The following is a 3,831-nucleotide window of genomic DNA, read 5'->3' on the forward strand; positions in this document are numbered from 1 at the left end:
TGTGATTAGTTTGGGAGTGTATTTTACTTTCTCTGGTTGATCCTGGTTGGAAGCAGGAGCAAAAAAAAAAAAAAAAGGGAGAGAAGCCAGTGGTCACTGAGCAAGTCTCTGGAAGAGATTGTACAGAATTGGAATAATTTCTTCCTCAATCTTTGGTTATTGGTCACCATTGTTACAATCAGGGTCTGGTGCTTTCTTTTTAAAAAGCTGTTAATTATCCATTTATTTTCCTTAGTAGATACCAGCCTGACTTGAGCCAATCTTCATGTCTGGAACCTATTGATTGAAAGGTGGCCAGGTGGATAGGGAGAAGAATTATGCAACACCATGAAAAATATAGACTATAACTATTCTCTAAGCCCTTTCCCAGAGGTCCTATGAACATTTACTTAGGTATCTGCTTCACTGGGTGTGTTAATCCAGGTCCTTTAAGAAGTGAACACAAGACAGAATAGTGATTTCGGAATCTGTGAACTATCCCTAGAAATGCTCCTAATGTTTACTCTTCAGCGCTTGCACAGTATTTTGAAACAGCTGAAAGTTGACACTAAGTGGGATACATTTTGTTTGCTGTGTGTTACTGATCCTTAGCTGACCTGTTTACAAGGATGGTTGCTAACTGCAGCTTCTCAAAGACATTGATATCTAGGGTGGGTTTGGACTTGATTGGGTTTCAAAGTCATGAAAATCCTGTTAGCATGATAGGGTTGGCACTGTATTTTGTGGTAAAAGTGGTAAAACTTCATCTGTGCTAATATGGACTAAGGGTGTATTGAAGGTGAGGGTGTGGCAGACCAAGTTACTGCTGCTGAGATCATGATGGTTGAGAATGAGGAACACAAGGGTTGTGCCACTGGCTGGGTACAATCCTTAAAGAAAGGAAATGACAGACTTGGGCTATTAAATCTTTGGCAGTGACATGGTCAACCGACCAGGAAATTTATGCTTCCTTAAATTAACCTTGATTTACTTGTAGACTGAGTCTGTTTTTTTAAATTTGTTGATTTTCAAATGCAGTTTGAGTCCACAGACTCACTAAGGCTCTTATGTAAATGTCGGGGCGCTGATCATGAACGTGTGAGAACTGGGGAGGATTGGGATGACTGCAAGTAACTTAACGCCTCCCTCCACCCACCCCACCTTGAGAAAAGAGGTAGCCCTTGCTCCAACTCGTAAGCCTGGTCCTACCTTGCCTGGAGAGATGCAGTCACCTCATTTGGAGGCATTGCCTCCCATGAGCATGTGGTTTTCCTCATGTCTCATCCCCACCACCCCCACTATTTCCAGAACCATGCGCAGACCTGTGAGGAGGAGACTCCCCACCAAAAGAATGTCAACCTTATGCTAAATCATATTCAGTAGGAAATGGGAGACCTGTATGGGGATAAGGAGGTTGGTTTAGGTAAAGGAGAAACATAATTTTGAATTGGGCTAAAGATTTCTTTATTTTTAAACATCTAGAATGGGTTCTAGCTGATTGCTCAGATCTGCTGCTTGAGACCTAGTCTCTAAGGAGGCTTACATTCAATGGACTTGAGATGCCAGTAATGAAGAGGAAGGAATTCAAGACTTAGAAAAACAGGAATGTTGGAGTGGATTGTTGGGTAATCAATGACAAGCAGTCACCAATAGGGTTTTGGTGTGCATTGTTTATTCATCCCTATTCTATGTGAACTGAGGCCTATAAGACCCTGCATAATAGAACATTTCGAAGTACTTTGGTGAAAAGACTGTCAGTATTCTTACAAAATATTGTAGTGGTTCACCTATTCATATTTCGTATGAAGTGGAGATGATGGTATCTCAAAATAATGCTGGACAGTAATAAAAGTAAATTATCAGAGCCCTAACCGGTTTGGCTCAATGGATGGAGTGTCGGCCTGCGGACTCAAGGGTCCCAGGTTCAATTCCAGTCAAGGGCATGTGCCTTGGTTGCGGGCACATGCCCAGTGGGGAGTGTGCAGGAGGCGGCTGATCGATGTTTCTCTCGCATCGATATTTCTAACACTCTATCCCTCTCCCTTCCTCTCTGTAAAAAATCAATAAAATATATTTTTAAGAAAACAAAAAAAACTAAATTATCAGAGGCAAGATTCGCATGATTACCATAATACTCCCATTATATTAATAGGAATACATCAGGGATTATTGGTGGTGGGTAATGAAGCTAGCTATCCATAGGAATAAAAGAGGTGGGCCACTTATTAAAATCCTACATGGTTTTATACACACACACACACACACACACACATATACTCTTCTGGGTCTTGTGCCTGTGCTATTTAATGGCAATGGTTCACTGGAAAATGAGAAATAGATGCTGGTCCTAAGCTTACATTAATTCCTGGATATCCAGAAAATTACCATGGTCCTATCATTTGGAAAAATCAGATGGAAAAAGGACAGGTGAAGGTTACATGATAAATGGAATTTATGTACAACTCCACTTGTCAGTGGCTCACGGGTCTGTAAAGCCATGCTGTGGGTATTATTTTTCAGTGGCTGAATGACACAGGACACACTTAATTCCAGCAACAAGTGTGACAACACAGGCGAAATGGTGCCCACCAGCAGAGCTCCTAAGATACTCAGTGCTGAGAGTTTTTTAAATTGGGGTTTAGTTAAGTAGGCAGACTCTGCCTGGCACAAACCAAAATTTCAGACTCGCAGAGGGAAGCAAGTGCCAGCATAAACTATACTTTTGTTTGTCCAAACAGCTCCGGCACAGTGAGCCACTCTTACAATTTAGACTGCTGGAAACCTTCCCAAAATGGAGGTTCCCAGACATCAACCAAGGGCCAGCACTGTGAGCCTGCCTCCTAAGGATAGCAGTCAGTCCTGCTGTGCCATTCTTTCCTGCAGAGATAGGAACACACAAAGGGAGTGCCACCTCAGGGGAATTGCAGAGATTGGTGCTACCACTAGCACTACCTCCTGGCAGCCCCTAATTGGACCTGCCCTTATGTCCAATGCAGCGGGTGGAGGGGCCTCAGAAATTAATGGAGGATTATTGGACGTGTAATCAGATAGCGACTCTATAACAGCTAGTCTTCCAGATGCAGGTTCTTTACTAAAATAAATCAGTAAAGCCCTGCATAGCTGTGAATGGGATAAATGTACCAATGTTCTTTATCCCAAGAGCAGAGAATGCTAGAAATATTTTGTTTTCAGTGAAGAGGGTCAGCAACATGCCTTCACTATCATACTTCTGAACACAGCCAACTCACTTGCTTTAAGTCATAATGTGTCTGAAGACGCTTGATTGTCTCACCATTGTATGGGGCATCATGCTCATCCACGATCAATACGGCATTCTTATGATAGAATCTGGCGAGCATGGATTAGCAGCTTCCCTAAACACTTCGATGAAACCCATAGGTGACAGAGGTTGGTGATAAACTCAGTGGCTATGTAGGGTTCTGATACCTTCATGGAGTTCAGGGAATGAAGATAACTCTCAAAGTGAGAGAAAATTTGCTGCGTCTTGCACCTTATATCTCAAAGAAAGGCAGAAAATTTGTTTGGCCTATTGGAATTTTGGAAGCAAAGAGAGCATAAGGCTGTGTGGTACCTAAAACAAGGGTAAGTTCCTGAGTTGTTGAGACTGCAGTGCCAAGATCTGTGGAAGATTGGCGTGCTTGATAACACTATGTCCAACTCTGTAAGGTTCCTATCATTTTGGAGTTAAGCCAGAAAACAGCTGTTCTCCTTTTGTGAAATAGCTATTGAGACTAAATTCATGATCATGAGACACCAGTGACCCTGCAACTTGAGCTGATCAAAATAAATCCACCGAGTCATAAATCTGAGTGTGCCAAATAGCACTCTATC

The sequence above is a fragment of the Myotis brandtii genome, unplaced genomic scaffold (assembly GCF_000412655.1).
Source record: "Myotis brandtii unplaced genomic scaffold, ASM41265v1 scaffold341, whole genome shotgun sequence".
NCBI lineage: Eukaryota > Metazoa > Chordata > Mammalia > Chiroptera > Vespertilionidae > Myotis > Myotis brandtii.